The sequence below is a fragment of the Pleurodeles waltl genome, chromosome 12, assembly GCF_031143425.1.
Source record: "Pleurodeles waltl isolate 20211129_DDA chromosome 12, aPleWal1.hap1.20221129, whole genome shotgun sequence".
Taxonomy (NCBI): Eukaryota; Metazoa; Chordata; class Amphibia; order Caudata; family Salamandridae; genus Pleurodeles; species Pleurodeles waltl.
The window spans coordinates 241762168-241783678 of NC_090451.1; positions in this window are offsets into that span (position 1 = coordinate 241762168).

Consider the following 21511-nt stretch of genomic DNA (forward strand, 5'->3'; position numbering starts at 1 on the left):
AAAAATGTAAATCAAAAGAACATACATTCTGTGGGGAAGAGAATGATGACTCTGTGCAAACTGAGAAATCCCACAAGAGAGAAAGATCTTTGGAAGCGGAGCCTCCAGGGCCCGCACAAAAAAGCACTTAAAAAATCTCATGGAAAAGAGATGGTGCCACATAAGAAATCTTCCTCAAAAGTCTCTTCTGAGCCTTCAACACCGGCTACCAAAGAAAGTTCTGTCAGAAAAATGTCGAAATCGCTTCCTTCTACAGCAAAAATAATTCCTGATAAAAATTAAAAACTTCAAAAATTCCTTCACTGTCGATGACAGTCTTTTCGACGACATCTATGACCATAACACCGACTTTCCCAACAGCGACATCGCCTATGATAAGGTCCTGTTCTCCATTGTCATCGAAGACCATTGTATCTTGCAGGATTACAACGAGACCTCTGTCGATGAAGGTATTACTGTCGACGAGCGCTACAATGGCAGTAACTCCCCTGCCGTCGACGATACCTCCGTTGACAAGGGTTATTAAAAGATCATTTTCACTGACGAAACGACCGTTGACAACCTCATCGTCTATGAAGCCCCCGTCTACAACACCATCATCGACGATACTATTGTCGTCACCATCTATGAAGTTACCTCCAACAACCATGTTGCCTTCAACAACCTTGATGCCTGTAACTGGCCTGTTCCCTGCAGACCAACTATTATGTCCGGAGCACACATCCCTAAGTAAAGTCATGCCATTTCCACTGTATCATTTATCTGGCAATGAGTCAGAGGATGAAGGACCTTTTGGTGTAGCGCACAGACCATCCAAATTGCGGGTGAAGTGCCAGGATGATGACCAGTACTATCATTCCAACGTTTACCTCACTGAGAATGTACAACACACCTAAAAGCCTAGCACACCAATACAGGATCAAACAGTCCAGATGCCACGGGACTTGATTTTTAACTTGCAAGCAATGCTGCAGGATTACTATAAACGCTTTCCCGAACCTGCACAATCTGCACCTCCATCGCAGCTTCAAACACCAGCAAGATCACCTCTACAAATTCCATCTACTCACCCTTCTTCGCTGTCCTTTTCAGGGATTACGCTGTCTACAATGCCATTAGTGGATCCACTGTCAGACGATCAACATACATTGCAGGACAAATGGGAAGAAGAAGGGGAAATAAGGGATCAAGCCTCCATGTCTTCAGAATGGGACAACTACGTCATACAACCACCATCACCACCACAGCTGCCTCCAGTTGACTCTCCACCGGACGACATTGGTGGTTTTCATAGTATAATGGAGCGTGCAGCAAATAGGTTTCAGTTACCTCTAACCTCTAAACAGATTGTTTTTTGTACGATTTTAAGGAACCCAGAGAGAAGTCAATGGAAGCAATACCCATAAAAGATTTAGGGGGTCATTCCGACCCTGGCGGTCATGGACCGCCAGGGCCGGGGACGGAGGAAGCACCGCCAACAAGCTGGCAGTGCTTCAGGGGCAATTCTGACCGCTGCGATAAAGCTGCGGTCAGAAAAGGGAAACCGGCGGTTTCCCGCCGGTTTTCCCCTGCCCCAGGGAATCCTCCACGGCTGCGCTGCAAGCAGCGCCGCCATGGGGATTCCGACCCCCTTCCCACCAGCCTGTTCGGCTGGCGGGAACGGGTGTCGTGGGGCCCCCTAACAGGGCCCCATTAAGATTTTCAGAGTCTGCAAAGCAGACACTGAAAATCGCGACGGGTGCCACTGCACCCATCGCACACCAGCAACTCCGCTGGCTCCATTCGGAGCCAGCTTCATCGTTGCTGGGGCTTTCCCGCTGGGCGGGCGGGCGGTGCGGTCATTGAGGTCATTTGACCGCGGTGCGGTCTTTTGGCGGTCTCCGCCCGGCGGGCGGTGCCCGCCACCCGCCGGGGTCAGAATGACCCCCTTAATCTGTCAAGAGGGTATTCGTACTATGAAGAATCCAGCCACTATTGCAGCAGTCATGCCAAGACTGGTTAAAAAATAGAAATTTCCAGACAATGCACCAGCTTGTTTATTAGGACATCCGAAACCAGACTCTGCGATAAGTCAAGCTGCCCAGCGGTGTTCCAAAACCCATCAGCACCCATTACAACACCACCTGATAGAGATGGGCGCCGGCTCGATTCTATCGGAAAACAATTCTCAAGTATGGCAGGGCTGACACAGTTCGTGCAGCTAATTCTCTTGTGATTCTGGCAAGGTTCGACAGGCAAATGTGGTTGAATATGTCGCAATACATAGATCTCCTTCCAGAGGAGCCTAGAGAAGAAGCCAGAAAAATTCTTCTTGAGGATCAGAAGGCGTCTTCAGAAATCATAGACTGCGCTATTGATATCTCTGCAACAGGTTTTCGGCAACTAGCAGGAGCAGCTGTGCTCAGAAGACAAGCATGGTTAGAGGCCACATTCTTTAAAATGTTGGACATGCCTTATGATGGCAAATCACTATTCGGAAAACACATAGACGAAGCATTACAGACTATTAAGACTGATACTGACACTGCCAGATTATTGGGTGCGTTGAGGTCGAAAAGGCAACCCTTTCGGGGAGCCAGAGGCAGGAGTACTTTTACCTTTCGTGGAGGTTTGCAACCTTATAGACAGCAATATCAACCCTTCCAAGGACAGTACCATTCTCAATACACTCAGCAGTATAGACAACTGCCTACGGCAGCCTACAAGCAGCCAGCTAGGGGAAAACAACCCACCAGAGGTAGAGACTCATCAAGGAAGAAATGACCTAACATCTGCGCAGGCTACCCTACATTCCTAGTTAGTAGACAAATTAGGAGGTTGTTTCTCCCAATCTTTCCACCAATGGGCTACTATAACAACAGACAAATGGGTCATAGATGTCATATCTCGAAGACACACCCGCAAATTTATCAACAAACCTCCAAATTGCCCTCCCAAGGGTCCACCTCCTCCACGTCTAAAGCAGCTACTAAAGGAAATTTCCCTCAGGATATCAAAAGTAGCAGTAGAAAGAGTACCATCTACTCAAAAGGGAATGGGTTTTATTCCTGTTTCTTTCTCATCAAGAAATAAATCAGGAGATTGGCGTCCGATATAAGATCTTCGTAAACTAAACAAATATCTGAAAAAACAATCTTTTCGTTTGGTCACCTTACAGGACATTCTACAACTTCTAAACCACAGCAACTATATGACATCTATAGACCTCAAAGATCCGTATTTCCACACACCCATTCATCTAAATCATCGAAAATACCTATGATTCCAGGTAGCCGGCGCTCATTTTCAGTTCAAAGAGCTCCCCCTCGGTTTAAAATCAGCCCCTCGAATATTCACAACGATGCTAGCCCCAGTAGCATCACGTCTGAGGCAAAAAGGAGTTCAAGTATTCCCATACTTGGACGATTGGTTGATCAAATCTCCTTCACTGCAAACAAACACAGCCCACACAAACATGTGTCTCAAACTGTTCAAAACCTTGGGTCTCACAGCAGATCTTCAGAAGTCTTCTCTCACTCCAAAACCAAAAATTGCATTCCTCTGTGCATTTATCAACACCATCACTGACAAAGCTATGGCATCTTTGGACGGACAGATAAGAATACAACAATTAGCTCGCAATCTAATCAAAAGAAGGTCTGTTTCAGTTTGGATGTACAAATCGTTCCTAGGAATGCTTTCTTCTTGCATTTCTTTAATTCCGAACTGCAGACTTCACATGAGGCCACTGCAAGAGGAGCTAGACAAGTAGTGGAAACAATCTCAAGGCTCTTTCGACAACACCTTACAAATAACCCACGTAATGAGATCCTCCGTGCAGTGGTGGACGCAGAAAAAGAATTTGGCAGAGTTTGTCCCCAGTGACAGATTACGTAATAACGACAGACGCGTCACTACAATGTTGGGGCGTGAACTTGCAAGATCTTTCCATCAGTGGGAAATGGACCAATCTCGACAAGAAAATGCACACCAACTATCTCAAACTCAAAGCCATAGCTCTTGCGCTCAGTTCGTTCCTTCCCAAAATCAAAAAATGATCCACGCTCATCATGCATACATGCATACAGTACACAAACAAGCAGGGGGGAACAAGGTCTGAAGCCTTGTCGCATGAAGCGCAGGAAATCTGGAACTGGACGATACAGAAGAAAATATCTCTGAGAGCAGAACATTTGCCAGGAGCATCAAATGTGCTGGCAGACACTCTGAGCAGATCGACTTCAACCTGCCACGAATGGGAGTTAGACCAGCAAACATTGCAGAACATATTCATCGGATGGGGCATGCCAGAACTAGACCTCTGGGTCACCAGGAACAACAGGAAATGCCAGTACAACACAAGTTGGCATCACCAAAAAGTGTAATTGGAAAATGCATTTTCGATAAGATGGTCGAAAATATTTGCCTAAGCTTTTCCCCTGATTCCTCTAATCCCACGGATACTTCGCAAAATGAAGACCGAACCATGCAGGATCATCCTCATAGCTCCCAAATGGCCCAGGAAGTTCTGGTACACAGACCTTCTGCTGCTATCGGAAAAGCTGCACGTACAGTTACTGCCCAGTCAGGCAATGCTAACAATGAACAAAGGCCAGATCTTGCATCCCAATCCGAAGCATGGCTCCTGAACACCATGAATTTAAAGACCTAGACATTCCACCTGATTGTACAGAGATTCTAGCCAAGGCTAGAGCAGAGTCCACCAATAAATCATATTAGCTAAAATGGAAACGTTTTTGTATCTGATGCTATCAAAGAAACTTGCACCCATTTTCCTCGAATCCTGAACAATTTTACCATATTGTTTGCAACTAGGAAAATCAGGGCTCACACACTCATCCATAAGAGTTAACTTGGTAGCAATATCTCAATTTAGACGAGAGGACAAAACACCCTCCCTATGGTCATTGAGAGTTATCAAGCAATTTATGAAAGGCCTCTTCAGAGTTTTTCCCCCAGTAACAAAACCACTTCCTACATGGCTTCCTAATATTGTCTTAAGCCAGCTAATGAGGGCCCCATTTGAGCCTATACACAAAGCAGACCTCAAATATCTTACAGGGAAAACTGTTTGTTTGTAGCCCTAACATCTGCTAGAAGACTGGGTGAGATACACGCCTTTACCATTAAAGAGCCCTTCATGCAGTTCAAGAAGGACTGTATACTCCTTAGAACGAACCCTAAGTTCAAACCTAAGATTCCATCGGATTTCCATCTAAAAGAACCCATCATTCTAAAAACATTTTTTCCAAATCCCCAGTCGACTGCTGAACAGATGCTTCACACTTTAGATGTTAGAAGGTGCATTAGATTCTATTTACATAGAACACAACAATTTCACACATCAAGTCAGTTATTTGTCTCATATGGAAACTTCAGGAAAGGCTTTCCAGCAACCAAAGCCACAGTGGGAGGATGGATTGCTGAAACCATTCAACTGTGCCATGCAAAGGCAGGGAAACCATTGACTGGTTAAACGTCACTCTACAAGAGCTATATCTACATCAACAGCTCTATTTGCGGGTGTGTCTATCCAGCAGATCTGCAGAACAGCGACATGGTCTAACAGACACACCTTCACGCAACATTATTGTTTGGAGGAGGCTGATAAATCGGATGCAGCAGTGGAGCAAGCAGTTTTACGCCATCCATTCCAATAAAGTGAGCCATTATATATTTATCTACCCACCATCCGCTTGCTTTGTATAGGCATATGAATTGAAATTATAAACTGCTGATTATTCTGATTCAAGCATGTGAATCTATGAAAGATTCAAAACTGGAGAAGAAAATTAGTTACCTACCGGTAACTGTAGTTCTCCAGTATTGTAATCTTTCATAGATTCACATGCAACCCCCCTCCTCCCCATAGAGGCTCATCTTTTATCATCAGGCCTTGAGTACTAACTCACCTTTGCGCATAAAAATCTGAGGAACTGGAGCCTCTGTGGTGATAGTTCTAGAGGGTGCTGACGCCTGATTAGTCAATGAATAGCTTTGGTCCTTTTTTACGAAAGGACTTAGACAGGCTATTAAATTGAGCTTTGTTTTCCTTTTAAAGCCTATTATTAGAATGTACACTACTTATTATGATACTGGGGACTCCCACTTCGACGACGGGGAATGATTCAAGCATGTGAAACTATGAAAGATTACAATACTGGGGAACTAGAGTTACAGGTAAGTAACTCATTTTCTTCTATTCCTGTACATGGCTTGCTGTATACAAGGTATTTTCTGTTGCCACACAAACAGCAATTTAATCAATCACATTATGTTCCTGGTTACTCCTAATTCTCTCTTTATTCCTTTAATTATTAGTAAATATATTTCCATCTGGTTTTTCACCTCCCACTTTTGTTGTCCCTTTAATGCATTGCTCAATTTATTTTGAAGTTTGGTTATAATCACGGCCCAGGGGCGTCTTACTCGTAGCCGATCTTGAATTTTTCATTACAGTACTGTACAGTTGACCACATGCTCTGTTAACTCTCCAAACTCAAACAATGCAACAAATTCTTTAGGTGCAGGTACAAATTAAGCAATGATCTAGTCTTTGTGGTCTACTGTAGAATTTAAAATTAACACCTTTCTTATTGTGTATTTCTAATCTCTGCATGTCTCATCAAATACATGTTGAGTGTATTACCGATTTAATCTCTTTCCTTCCCTAGAAAATGAAAATACTTTTTTTTCTCTGTGCCTAGTACCCTGATTAACTGGCCTTGTAACATCAAGTATCTAAACCTCTAAATAATTTAAGACTATGGGGGTCATTCTGAACCCCGCGGGTGGCGGAAGCCGCCCGCCTGGCGAGAACCGCCAGAAGACCGTACCGCGGTCAAAAGACCGCAGCGTTCATTTTGACTTTCCCGCTGGGCTGGCGGGCGACCGCCAAAAGGCCGCCCGCCCGCCCAGCGGGAAAGCCCCAGCAACGATGAAGCCGGCTCCGAATGGAGCCGGCGGAGTTGCTGGTGTGCGACGGGTGCAGTTGCACCCATCGCGATTTTCAGTGTCTGCTTTGCAGACACTGAAAATCTTAATGGGGCCCTGTTAGGGGGCCCACAACACCCGTTCCCGCCATCCTGTTTCTGGTGGTGAAAACCGCCAGAAACAGGATGGCGGGAAGGGGGTCGGAATCCCCATGGCGGCGCTGCTTGCAGCGCCGCCGTGGAGGATTCCCTGGGGCAGGGGAAAACCGGCGGGAAACCGCCGGTTTCCCTTTTCTGACCACGGCTTTACCGCCGCGGTCAGAATGGCCCCTGAAGCACCGCCAGCCTGTTGGCGGTGCTTCCGTGGTCGTTGGCCCTGGCGGTCCATGACCGCCAGGGTCAGAATGACCCCCTATATTTTTCCTTTGATGTTATCCCATTGCATTCTAAAAATGTGGGGGTATAGCCACACTGGACAACTGTTGTCTACATATTTGATTGGAGATATGTTCGGTTTGAAATAAAATGTAACTTACTATGAACTTATATTACAATGCCCTATACTTTTGCAGATAGGTATTTTCATTCCCCTTTATCAGGCAATACTCTTTATTATATTGGTACCCCAAGACAGTTAATGGTTTATACCGCCATTTCTCTTAATATGAATGTTACATTCTTCTCCCAACACTGCTATTAAAATAATTTTCCTTAATTACCTTCCCTTTTTATTTACCTTTTTAAAGTTTTGTCTATTAAATGTGTTTTTATTAGCCAACAGGGATATATAAAAAAAATCGATTACAAATAGCCATTTCTACTTATCTTGATGTAAAACACTGCTTTACCACTGGAATATTGCTAGAGAGGAGAAACTTTACAGCTAAGCGGAGCAAAATCAGTGTGCCTTGTTCAGCCTTGTTCAGCCAGGTGTCTGTGGGCACGTAAAATCCTGCTTATTGGTACAGGAATGTCCCCTGAAGATATACAGGGGGTCATTCCTACTTCGGCGGGCGGCGGTCGCCGCCTGCCAAGCGGGAACCGCCGAATGACCGCACCGCGGTCAAAAGACCGCGGCGGCCATTCTGGCTTTCCCGCTGGGCCGGCGGGCGACCGCCAGAAGGCCACCCGCCGGCCCAGCGGGAAACCCCCTTCTACGATGAAGCCGGCTCCGAATGGAGCCGGCGGAGTCGAAGGGGTGCGACGGGTGCAGTGGCACCCATCGCGATTTTCAGTGTCTGCAAAGCAGACACTGAAAATCATTATGGGGCCCTGTTAGGGGGCCCCACAACACCCGTTCCCGCCATCCTGTTCCTGGCGGTAAAAGGATGGCGGGAAGGGGGTCGTAATCCCCATGGCGGTGCTGCGAGCAGCGCCGCCATGGAGGATTCTTTGGGGCAGGGGAAAACCGTCGGGAAACCGCCGGTTTCCCTTTTCTGACCGCGGCTTTACCGCCGTGGTCAGAATGGCCCCTGAAGCACCGCCAGCCTGTTGGCGGTGCTTCCTCTGTCCCCTGCCCTGGCGGTCCATGACCGCCAGGGTAGGAATGACCCCCACAGTCTTGCCCCTTGCCCTGTGTGCTCGAACTGGATACCTATGATCCTGTTTTTTTTATTTTTGTTCATACCACACACTAATCCTGTGTGTGCACAGATCATGGCCCGGTCACGTTCTGAGCCTAGCCCTCAGTCAAGAGGGCTGCACTGTTAGAAATGGGGTCTCTAGTTAGCAGTCAGTTTGCACCCTGTCCAAGTAGGGACCCTCACTCTAGTCAGGATAAGGGAGATGCCCAGCTCAGATAAACCCTGCTCACCCGCTTGGTAGCTTGGCACGAGCAGTCAGGCGTATCTCAGAAGCAATGTGTAAAGCATTTGCACATAACACACAGTAATACAGTGAAAACACTACAAAAGGACACCACACCAGTTTTAGAAAAATAGCCAATATTTATCTGTGTTAAACGAGTCCAAAACAAGAAAAATCCAACATACAGTAATAACGATATGAATTTTGCAAGAATTAAGTTAAAAATCCAGTTCCTTGAAGTCGATAGCTCCGTTTGGGGCTTTCACGGCTTTGTGAAGAACAAATCCAACAGTTCAAGCCGGCTGCGGAGTCGAGGGTTAGCTATGGTTTTCGGGAAGACCCGCAAACAATACCTTGGAAATGCAGGGCGGCATGATCCTCGCAATGAGGTCTGGATTGCTGCATCACTGGTGCCGCAAGTGTCAGTTCCGAAGATCGGTGCAGGGGTCATCCGGCGCTTGAAGTCACACGCGTTGCAGATCGAACTCTGGGCTGATGACGAAGTCAGGAGCGATGCGTTGATAGTGTCAGGGCTGCAGTGCAAAGTGGGGCTGTGAGGTGTGCGGTGCCCACAGGTCATGGTGCAGGCAGCGGCTCGGTGACGGCGTCCTGTGGCATCAGTGAGACCAGGACTGCAATGTGAAGCGAGGCAGTGCGACGTGAGGTGTCTTCAGGTCATGGTGCAGGCAGCAATGTGGTTGTTGCTGAAGCGTTGTCGTCAGTAGGTCCAAGTTGGCAGTGTGGGCTCCGTGCGGCACCCATGAGTCACGGTGCACACAGGGACGTCTGTTGACAACACTGGAGTCGCTGGCTTCGGTGGACCGGGGCTGCGGTGCGGAGCGGGGCGGTGCTTCATGTGCCTCAGTGTCAGTGTGTAGCGGAGGCGTCGGGGATGCCAAGGCTGCGGTGTGAGCAAGGCGATGCGGAGTGCGGGGCCCCCAGGTCATGTTGCAAGCAGCAGCTCAGTGACAGCATCAGGTGGCGGCGTCGGTGAGACCGGGGTTGCGGTTCGAGGTGGGGCACTGCTCCGTGTGATGTCGTCAGGTCACGGTGCAGTCAGCGGCATTGTTGACCGCGTCATGGTGGTTTTTCTTCTGTTGCAGTACAGAACACACAGTTCCAAGTGCTCTAGGCAGATGAAGGTAAAGTCTTTGATATCCCTGAGACTTCCAACAGGAGGCAAGCTCTACTCCAAGCCTTAGGAGAAACCTCACAAGCAGGATACACAGCACATTCCAGTCTTTGCTCTCTTTAAGGCAGAAGCAGCAACTGCAGGCCAACCCAGCAAAGCACACAAAGCAAAGAGGCGGTGCTCCTCCAAAAAGTATGTGTTTTTAAATTGTGAATTCAGAGACCCCAAACTCCATATCTCTATCTGCTCCCAAAGGAAAACTGCACTTAAATGTTATTTAAAGGCAGCCCCCATGTTAACCTAAGAGAGAGATAGGCCTTGCAACAGCGATAACCGAATTTGGTAGTATTTCACTGTTAGGACATGTAAAACACATCAGTACATGTCCTACCTTCTAAATACACTGTACCCTGCCTATGGTGCTACCTATGGCCTACCTTAGGGGTGCCTTCATGTATTAAAAGGGAAGGTTTGGCCTGGCAAGTGGGTACACTTGCCCGGTCGAATTGGCAGTTTAAAACTGCACACACAGACACTGCAGTGGCAGGTCTGAGACATGTTTACAGGGCTACTCATATGGGTGGTACAACCAATGCTGTAGGCCCACTAGTAGCATTTGACTTACAGGCCCTGGGCACCTCTGGTGCACATTACTAGGGACTTATCAGTAAATCACATATGCCAATCATGGGTAAACCAATCACCAGTACAATTTACATAGGGAGCACTTTCACTTTAGCACTGATCAGCATTGGTAAAGTGCGCAGACAATAAACCAGCCAAAACAGAGTCCAGCATACCAAAAAAAACAGGAGGTCAGAAGGCAAAAAGACAGGGGAAACACGCCAAAAGATGGCAGGTTTAACATGCACCAAGCACACTGTCATATTGACAGCACTATAGTCCTTTTCGCATTTTTTGCATACCGTATTAAAGAATTATAGTGGCAGGCCTTTTTACACAGGAGACATGAATGCGGGCCAACTGTCACATTCATCTAAAACATTTTGCTTCTCATGATGAAACTAGAGCATGGAATGTGACACCCCACGTGCTGTATGTGTGCTAGGGTTAGTAATATGATGTGCCCAAAAGACCGCGGCGGTCATTCTGACTTTCCCGCTGGGCTGGCAGGCGACCGCCAAAAGGCCGCCCGCCCAGCGGGAAAGCACCAGCAACGAGGAAGCCGGCTCCGAATGGAGCTGGCGGAGTTGCTGGTGTGCGACGGGTGCAGTTGCACCCGTCGCGATTTTCAGTGTCTGCCAAGCAGACACTGAAAATCTCAATGGGGCCCTGTTAGGGGGCCCCTGCAATGCCCATGCCAGTGGCATGGGCACTGCAGGGGCCCCCAGGGGCCCCACGACACCCGTTCCCGCCATCCTGTTTCTGGCTGTGAAAACCGCCAGAAACAGGATGGCGGGAAGGGGGTTGGAATCCCCATGGAGGTGCTGCTTGCAGCGCCGCCGTGGAGGATTCCCTGGGGCAGCGGGAAACCGGCCGGAAACCGCCGGCTTCCCTTTTCTGACCGCGGCTTTACCGCCGCAGCCATAATTGCCCCAGAAGCACCGCCAGCCTGTTGGCGGTGCTTCCTCCGTCCCCAACCCTGGCGGTCTCGGACCGCCAGGGTTGGAATCACCCCCATAGGCTTGTGTGTTCTATTTTGGAAGCCCACAGCCTGGACCAGAGAACAAGATGGAGCAGAGGAGGCATCTCCTACATGGAAGGGGGAGCACCAGATGCTATGGTAAGGAAAAAGAAGACAGGTTTTCCTTAGTTGTGCCAGGACCCCTACATGAAGCTGTTAATGGCTGATTGCAGCTGCGATTAGGTAGACAGCAGGGGGTACAAGCTTAGGCCAGCAGAATCTTTTGTTATGGAAAGGAGACCACTGAAAGGGCACAGATTCTTGTCTCTTTGTACTTCTGTAGTGGGCATTCAACCTAGAGACCGTCTAACTGGACAGAACACACTTGCAGACAAGGGAGAGGCCTGGAAGGTGGACTGGTCAAGTCAGATAAAAAGGTGAACTGACCCAGACTGGCTCCAAGGAAGCAGTCATGGAATACACATCCACCGTCTGTGAAATTTGTATAAAGATGGTGGCTAAAGACCCATTGTTGTTCATTGCAGTGGTCTATTCCACGGAAGAGGGGGTACTCTGGAAAGTATTCAGGGAATGCTACGCAGCCAAGGGTTTGTGCTTCACTGACAGTCACTGCCCCAAGAAGCGAAGGAACATTACCTGGAGTACAAGCTGAATGAGGAATTACAGGAATGTCCTGGGTGCCAAGATACCCTGCTTCGGAGCAAAGGAAGGAAGTGCCAATGTTGCAGGAGAAGCAGATCATGGGAGAGACTGCTGTAATTGACCTTGGTGTATGGTCTGTCGGACAGAGACTCTGTAAGTGCACCAAACTAATCACTGTACTGCCAAGTCAGGCATTGTGGCATTCCTGGAAGAGCCCCATTAAAGCTGCCAAGCCCTTGGAGTGGTATGCCCATGCAGGCGATGTAGGAAAGTAGCCTCTTTTTAGTATGGTTAACCCCACTTTTTGCCAGTGTGTTTGACTGTGTTCACTGGGATCCTGTTAACCAGGACCCCATTGGCTATGCTCTCTCCCTTTAAACTTGGTTACTTGAACCACATACACCCCACATTTGGCATATTGGTGCCCCCCATATACATCCCTAGTATATGGTACCGAGGGCATTGGGGTACCGGGGGATCCCTATGGGCTGCAGCATGTATTATGTCACCCATGGGGAGCCTATGCAAAGTGTATCTGCAGGCCTGTCATTGCAGCCTGCGTGGAAGGGTGCATGCACCCTTTTCACTTCAGGTCAATGCACCAGGTCACTGTAAGTCACCCATATGACAGGCCCTCAAGTACCTGTGTGTGAGGGCACCCCGGCACTAGCAGAGGTGCCCCCACGAACTCCAGTTCCATTTTTCTGGACTTTGTGAGTGCGGGGACGCCATTTTATGTGTGTACTGGACATAGGTCACTACCTATGTCCAGCTACATAATGTTAACTCCGTACCTGGGCATGTTTGGTTTCAAAGGTGTCTGAATCATACCCCAATACTGTTGCCGGTACTGGAAGTAGATTACGTGCACTCAGGGGGCTCCTTACGGGACCGCCAGCATTGCTCCTACCAGCCTTCTGGGGTTTTCTAGGCAGCCCAGGCTGCTGCCACCCCTCAGACATATTTCTGTCCTCCTGCTGCTTGAACAGCTCAAGCCCAGGCAGACAGAATAAGTGATTTCCTGTGGGAGAGGGGGGTAACACCCTCTTCCTTTGGAAATAGGTTTTCCATGGCTTGGGAAAGGTAGCCACCCCAAGACAGTGGTATGCTTTGCAGGGCACATTTGGTGCCCTCCGTGCATAAACCAGTCTACATCAGTTCAGGGACCCCCAGTCCCTACTCTGGCATGAAACTGCACAATGGAAAGAAAGTGATCACTCCCCCGTCCACCACCGCCCCAGGGGTTGTGCCCAGAGCTCCTCCGGAGGGTCCCTGGGACCTGCCATCTTGAATCCAAGGTGGGCAGGGACCTCTGGGAGCATCAGAGTGGCCAGGTCAGGCAGGTGACGTCAGAGCCCCCTCCTGATAGGTGGTCACCTGGCTAGGTGACCAATCCCCCTTTCAGGGCTATTTAGGGTCTCCCTCTTGGGTGGGTCCTCAGATTCGGCTAGCAAGATTCCAGCAGGACTCTTCTGCAACCTCTACGTGGACTTCTAGCCACTGGAACAGCGACTGGACCTTCCAGGAACTGACAATCTGCATCCACGACGAAGACTCTGCTTGCAACCTTGTTTCTACAGTTTCTTCCAGCTTCTGCAACTTTTCCCCAGCTGTGCATCCTCTGAGGACAGCAAGTCTTCAGTCTGCACGAGAAGGAAGAAGGAATCTCCCTTGGAGTGAAGGAGTCACTCCCCTGCATCCGCAGGAACCAACTGCAACGACGATGGGCTGCGTGGATCTCTTCTCATCCTGAGCTGTGTGGATCCTGCATTATGGGTGGTGGTCCTGAGTAGTCCTCTTGCTCCTCTCTGCCAGCTGTCCAACTTTGGTTGAGCCCTTGCCTTCCCATGCAGGACAGTACCCCCGTGCACCATGTCTCTTGCAGCTACAAAGGCTTTTTGGCATCTCCCCCAAGGGATCTTCAGGTTCTGTGTAGCCCTAGACCCCAGAACTCTTTCCTGCGACACAAAGCCCTCTGCGTGCTTCTCCTGCGGCGTGGGACCCTTCTCCAGTTGTGCTGCATGGGCTCCTCTGCGACTCCTGGTTCCTCTTCCAGCGGGTCTCTTTCTTTTGGGGGCTGCCTCTTCTTCTGTGGATTCTCTGCCTTGCTGAGGGTCCCTCTAGGACTCCCCCCATGGGTTGAGTCCTCCTGTACCTTGCTGGTCCCCGGCAGCTCCACTTTTGCTTCATCGCGACTTCTGCCTTTGCCAAGGCTTGTTGGTGGTTTTTGCACGCCCCTGACCACCTGCAATCATCCATCTGGCGTGGGACCCCGACTGCATCATCCAGCCTTCACCTGCTCCAGGGCTCGGTTCTTGACTGTCTTGGTCCTGCCGTCGACCAACTCCTGCAACCACAGCTGGGTGGGTAGTGGCTCCTGCCCCCACTGGACTCTTCTGTGACTTCTGGACTTGGTCCCCTTGTTCCACATGTCTTCCTCTTCAGGAATCCACTGCTGGTTTCTTGCAGTCCTGTCTGGGTGTTGCATTTTCTTTCCTTTTGGGTGGTTTGGGGAAAATCCAGTAACTTACTCCTTTCTTCCTGGTTGCTGGGGGCCATTGTGGTACTTACCTTTGGGTTTCCTAGATTCCCCCAGCTCCTCTCTACACATTCCACTTACCTAGGTGGAAGTCCTTCATTCGCATTCCATTTTTTTTAGTATATGGTTTGGGCTCCCCCTAGGGTCACTATTGTCCATTTGCATTTGCACTGTTTTCTATCACTTTTTATGCCTATTGCTGATTACTAGTGTACATACCTGGTGTATTACTTACCTCCTATTGGAGGGTTGCCTCTCTAGTACTTTTTGGTAATTGTATCACTAAAATAAAGTACCTTTATTTGTTAACACTGAGGGGGTCATTCTAACCCTGGCGGTCGGTGATAAAGCGGCGGCCAACCCGCCAACAGGCAGGCGGTCCAAAAAATGGAATTCTGACCCTGGCGGGAACCGCCAACACAGCCCGCCACTTTAACACTCCGACCGCCATGGCGGGACAAACAAACAGCGCGGCGGTCACCGCCAACAGACAGGCGGCAGACAATGTACCGCCCACCCTATCACAACTCACCAATCCGCCACCTTTTCTAGGGCGGGAGCCCCGCCTATAAAAACACGGCGGAAACAGACTACGAACGGGAAAACGCTCACCTCTATACACTCCACGAGGAATCTGGACATCATGGAACCCGAATTAAACATCCTACCAGCTATTGTCTACCTGCTTTTCTACCAGGAGTACGAACGCCGGCGCAGACGACAACGGTGAGTACTGCACCTACGACTCAGGGGAGGGGGGAGGAGGAAAGGTTACGGGCACACACATACGCGATACACCCACCCCCCCACCCCAAATACATACACACAAATGCAGAGCAACAAGTCAGAGTGACACCCCCCAATCCCCCCGGAATAATGCAAAGACAAAATAAAATGATCATTAAAATTGAAGTATATTATAGATCAAATGAAGTAATGGGAAATATGAAATATGAAATATACATATTAAATAATGAACATAGTTAAAAATATATACATAGGCTATAAGTCCTGCACATTTTGGCAAAGTTTCATTGTCCGTGGGCCAATGTGCACAAACACATGGGCAAAGCCCACACACAAGACCAGATACCATTGGAGAGAACACTGCTGGGGCATCAGATGATAAAACTACAGGCACCTCAGGGGGAAGGGAAGGGGGGGCACCTCAGCCACATGAGTCCACGACGCCAGATCCACGAGGGGCCTCCATGGCCACTGTACCATCCTGGGGAGTGCAAAGCCACAGTCTCTCAAGTCTCTACAGTGGGTGGCTCGCCCACTGTTACATCCTGCGGAGTGCAAAGCCACAGTCCATCAGATGGATTACCGAATCCACTGGTCATGGAGGAGGCATGGTGGCCAGAGTGCTTCGTGAAGCCCTGCTCGACACAGAACCGGAACTGCCAATGGGCCAGCGGTGCATGAGATGAAGGGCCCATCAGAGCAGTACATAGACGGCGGTGCCCAGCGGAGCGGTGTTTGAGATGAAGGGCCCAGCGGAGCGGTGCTTGACAGGAAGGGCCCAGCAGAGCAGTTCAGAGACGGCGGTGCCCAGCGGAGCGGTGTTTGAGATGAAGGGCCCAGCGGAGCGGTGCTTGAGATGAAGGGCCCAGCGGAGCGGTGCTTGACAGGAAGGGCCCAGCAGAGCAGTTCAGAGACGGCGGTGCCCAGCGGAGCGGTGTTTGAGATGAAGGGCCCAGCGGAGCGGTGCTTGAGATGAAGGGCCCAGCGGAGCGGTGCCTGACAGGGCGGCCCCTGTTCAGCGGTGCTTCTCACAGCGGACCCTGTTCAGCGGTGCTTGTCACGGTGGCCCCTGTTCAGCGGTGCTTGTCTTGGCGGCCCCTGTTCAGCGGTGCTTGTCACGGTGGCCCCTGTTCAGCGGTGCTTCTCACAGCGGCCCCTGTTCAGTGGTGCTTGTCACGGCGGCCCCTGTTTAGTGGTGCTTCTCACAGCGGCTCCTGTTCAGCGGTGCTTGTCTTGGCGGCCCCTGTTCAGCGGTGCTTCTCACAGCGGCCCTTGTTCAGCGGTGCTTGTCACGGCGGCCCCTGTTCAGCGGTGCTTCTCACAGCGGCCCCTGTTCAGCGGTGCTTGTCTTGTTTTTCTAGGGAACCAGACCTGGCGAGATGAAGGGCCCAGCGGAGCGGTGCTTGAGATGAAGGGCCCAGCGGAGCGGTGCCTGACAGGGCGGCCCCTGTTCAGCGGTGCTTCTCACAGCGGACCCTGTTCAGCGGTGCTTGTCACGGTGGCCCCTGTTCAGCGGTGCTTGTCTTGGCGGCCCCTGTTCAGCGGTGCTTGTCACGGTGGCCCCTGTTCAGCGGTGCTTCTCACAGCGGCCCCTGTTCAGTGGTGCTTGTCACGGCGGCCCCTGTTTAGTGGTGCTTCTCACAGCGGCTCCTGTTCAGCGGTGCTTGTCTTGGCGGCCCCTGTTCAGCGGTGCTTCTCACAGCGGCCCTTGTTCAGCGGTGCTTGTCACGGCGGCCCCTGTTCAGCGGTGCTTCTCACAGCGGCCCCTGTTCAGCGGTGCTTGTCTTGTTTTTCTAGGGAACCAGACCTGGCGAATACTTCCCGCTCAGTCGCCATCCGACCTTTCGGTTGCGGGGCCCTCCTGTGATGGAGTCCTGGGCCCGTGGGTGTCCTCCGTCACACCCGGAATGGGGCTGGTGGGGCCCTCCTGGGCAGCTCGCCTGCTGCCGGACTTGTCCGCCCTGCTGCCCTTGCCCTCCTTTGCTGAATCTCTGGGGCCCTTGCCTCCCTTTGTTGATGTGCCAGGTGACGGGGCAAGGCTACTGTCCTTGGTGGCAGCCGTCTCAGGCTCGTCGCGCCGGCCCTTCGCTTTTTTGGTCCTCTTCCCAGGGGGTGGGCTGGCTGTCCCCTTGCTGCTGGCCGATGTTCCTGCCCTAGGAGCTGGTGGACTCCAATAGCCCTGAATTATGGTCCTAGTAGGTGCAGGGCTTGTGGTGGCTGAGGTGCTGTTTGGACTCTTACCAGATGGAGGGGGTGGGTCAGGTGATGCAAAGAGGTTACTTTTGGAGAGGAAAAGTTTTTTAGGAGCAATGGGAAGGGTAGGTGCAGTGGGTATGGGAGTGGAGGAAGAGGATGTGGTTGTAGGAGAGTCAAGTGTGCTGTCTTTGGGTGCAGGTGCTTGTGACGGAGGCTGTCGTGAGGTGGATGGCTGTTGGGTGGGTGGCTGCCTGCGTTTGTGTGGTGTGGAAGAGGGGGTGACAGACACACTGGGAGAGGACACAGGGGACGTGTAAATGGCAGTGGGGGTGGTGACTGCACGTGTGCGGACTGGTCTGGAGGGTGTGCTGGTGATGGAAGTACTGGCTGATGGGGGTGTGCATGCAGGTGTGAGTGGAGACGTCACAGGGAGGGAGGAGGGAAACGAGGAGGTGGGGACACAGAGGAGGTAGTGACTGTTGGCATGTCTGCATCTGGATGTTGCTTGGGTGAATGCTTGTGTGATCTGTGGTGCTTATGTCTGGATGAGCTGCCCTTGGGTGTTGAGGTGTGTGCAGGCTGGTCTGATGGTGTGGATGGGATAGGCAGAGGAACAGGAGACTGGGACTGAGTGGAGGGAGTTTGAAGAGGGAGGCTGGAGACAGGGACAATGGCTGCCGTCAGTGCTGAGGCCAGTGCGTTGAACGATCGCTGATGGGCAGCCTGACCCGAATGAATGCCCTCCAGGTATGCATTGCTCCGATGCACCTCCCTTTCTACCCCCTGGATGGCATTCAAAAGGGTAGACTGCCCAACAATGAGCGTCTGGAGGAGGTCAATGACCTCCTCACTGAGGGCAGCAGGGGTAACTGGGGCAGGGCCTGAGGTGCCTGGGGCGAAGGAGATGGCCGGCTTCCTGGCCGAGCGGGCACGGGCCAAACGCTGAGGGGCTGCTGGGAGGGCGGAGCTGGTGTGCTGGGTGGCGGCTGTACCTGTTGTGGCGGTGGGCATGGATGTTGCCGCCACTGCAAGGGAGCTCCCTTCCGAGGACGTGTCTGTGTCGCTGACGTCTCCACGGGTCCCCGTTGTGGAGCCCCCCTCGCCCTCCATCTCACTGGTGTACTCGAAATCGGTTGCATGGCCCTCCGAGGCCATGTGAGATGCAGCTCCCTCGTGCGCCGATGCCACTTCTCCTCCGCCTGATGATGCTAATGCACACATGAACAGGAAGACAAAGAAAATGGGGGGGGAGAAATAAAGACAGGTTGAGTGCATGCATTGGCAACACCGTTGTCGGAGAGGACAGACACAGAAGCCCCCAGCACTACGCCGCGCAATCGGGGTACACTACTCAGTTATTGTGACTTGGCCTACAGGTCTATGGACGACAAATGCACACATAGGTGAGGCTGGACCATGGATAGCTGTACATAGCACCCTACAGAGGTGGGGGGCAGGGGCACAGGGCCATGCCTAATGGAGGGGCCTAGCCTACAGAATGCGCCCTGGCCTAGAGATAGCCACAGCCCTCCTCCCCCACCCAGACACCTCCACTGCGCGCAAAGATAGCAGAATGTGCTGATACTCACCCCCTTGTGTCTGCTGTGATGTCCTCACGTGCCCATCCAAATCGGGGTAGGCCACCGCCAGGATCCGGAACATCAGGGGGGTCAATTGGCGGCTGGCACCCCTCCTACGTTGGGAGGCCATCCCCAGCAGAGCCTCAGCGGTCTTTCTGGTCCGGCGGCGGATGTCCTCCCACCTCTTTCGGCAGTGGGTGCCCCGTCTGTTGTGGACCCCCAGGGCCCGGACGTCCTTGGCGATGGCACGCCAAATTTCGATCTTCTGATGGGCGCTGACCTATGTGACATGTACAGGGTGGGAAAGGAAATATCATCACTTCTCTGCATGGTCAATGTGAGTGGCCCCCCCTCACCAACCTTGCCATGTGGCACATGCTCTCATCTGTCGTGCGTTGCACTCCTCATTCGCTCACCTCCCCACCATCTTACATCCACCCCACTCAACACAGGCATAGCCCATCCAACGTGCACCCTGTGTACTAACCTGTTGGTCTGGAGGACCGTAGAGTAGCGCATACTGCGGGAGGACCCCATCAACAAGTTTCTCCAATTCATCAGATGTGAAGGCAGGGGCCCTTTCCCCAGTCGCAGCAGCCATTGTATCTCCCAGAACGAGGTCACAGCAGCAATAGAAAATGCCGGTCACGCCCGAGGCGGTGCGTACCGCGGCGGTGCGTACCGCGACCGCCGGCGCACATTGTCATTGGCTCCTGAAACCCATAGGGTTCAATGTTAACCAATGCGGCTTTGCACCGCGGTCTTCGACCGCCTACTGCCACGGTGTGCCACGCCAGCGCATTGACCTCACATCCCATTGTCACACTTCACAGGTCAGGCAGCCGCCATTTGAAGGGCCCACATGGCTTAATTTCTACTGCGTCACACAGGCCTTGGCCTTGCATTGCCACTCATACAAGCCTTTCAATGCATAACAAATCGTGTACTGTGCAAGCTGTGTGAACGTACCTGTGGGTTGCTTGACTCTGTGCTCCATGTTGTCCTTCCTAGGCACCGTCCGCTGGGACTTGCGAGGAGAAGGATGAATCCTCCCGTGTACAGACCGCTGGTGGACCTGTCGACAATGGAAGAACGACATATCATACTTACACACAGGCTTGACAGAGCCACTATACATGAACTGTGTGCCCAGCTGGAGCCAGACCTGATGTCCCCCATCCGCCAACCCACAAGGATTCCCCCTCTGGTGCAGGTTCTGTCAGTACTCCATTTTTTGGCAAGTGGGTCTTTTCAGACAACAGTGGCCATGTCATCAGGGATGTCTCAGCCTATGTTTTCTAAGGTTTTGTCCAGAGTGTTGTCTGCCCTGATGAAATACATGCGGAGCTACATTGTGTTCCCTGACGTGGGCGATTTGGCTACAGTGAAGAGTGATTTCTATGCCCTTGGACATATTCCCAACATCATTGGTGCCATTGATGGGACCCATGTGGCTTTGGTTCCCCCCAAAGAAAGTGAGCAGGTGTACAGAAACAGAAAAAATTATCATTCGATGAATGTCCAGGTGGTCTGTTTGGCTGACCAGTACATCTCCCATGTAAATGAAAAGTTCCCTGGGTCTGTGCATGACGCGTACATCATGCGAAATAGCAGCATCCCTTATGTGATGGAACAGCTACAGAGACACCGTGTGTGGCTAATAGGTGACTCTGGTTACCCCAACCTGTCCTGGCTACTGACCCAAGTGAGGAATCCCCGGACCAGGGCAGAGGAACGGTACAATGAGGCCCATGGGCGAACTAGGAGGATCATAGAAAGGACCTTCGGGCTCCTGAAGGCCAGGTTTAGGTGCCTGCATATGACAGGTGGACCCCTAATGTACTCACCAAAGAAGGTGTGCCATATCATCGTGGCCTGCTGTATGCTTCACAATCTTGCTTTGCGATGCCAGGTGCCTTTTCTGCAGGAGGATGGTCCAGATGGTGGTGTTGTAGCAGCTGTGGAGCCTGTGGAGAGTGAAGAGGAGGAAGACAACGGGGACGACACGGACAACAAGGATACAGTGATACAACAGTATTTTCAGTAGCACACAGGTAAGAATCAACCACGCCATTTTACATTTACTTAAGGCCTCCTGCCTCTCTACTGTCTGTGTTTCCCCCCAGTTCCTGTTAACTGATTTGTGACTTTCCCTTCCCTTTTCAGAGCTGTATGACCCACTGCGTGACTTCTGCTTTGTTTGCCAATGGATTAAAGCTGTATGACAGTGGTATGTTGTCATCACAATGTAACTGAACATTTTTGCACCGTTATGTCTAATACATTTGTTAAGAATACAAGCAGACTCCTGATTTTTTCAGTGCAATAAGT